Below are 372 nucleotides of genomic sequence, written 5' to 3'. Positions count from 1 at the left end.
ACTTCTTAGCTACAGATTCTCAGGAATTCCCCACAGACTTCTAAGACCCTCTTTCTGAACAATTCCCTTCTCTGTGATGGCATCTTACAGATTCTGACTGCTTCCGCTGTCCTGAACTCCGAGCTCTGCCTCCTCAGCTCAGTGGACACCACCATAGCCTGTTTAGACTCCACTATCTGAACAGGGCTGGGAAACTCCCTGGACAGAGAACTGGGCCACTGTGCGCTCCCCTCATGAGTTTTCCTTCTCTTAGGGATTGAAATTTTATGCTGCCTACTGTCCACTGTTTGACACAATTGCTTCATTTATTTTGTCCAGATTTACAGCTTTTTATAGAGGGAGTGCTAGTTTTGATAACAGCTACTTCATTAT

Source organism: Galeopterus variegatus, unplaced genomic scaffold, assembly GCF_000696425.1.
Source record: "Galeopterus variegatus unplaced genomic scaffold, G_variegatus-3.0.2 Scaffold51215, whole genome shotgun sequence".
Lineage (NCBI taxonomy): Eukaryota > Metazoa > Chordata > Mammalia > Dermoptera > Cynocephalidae > Galeopterus > Galeopterus variegatus.
The sequence above is the reverse complement of the archived record's forward strand: the minus strand, read 5'-3'. Positions refer to the sequence as shown.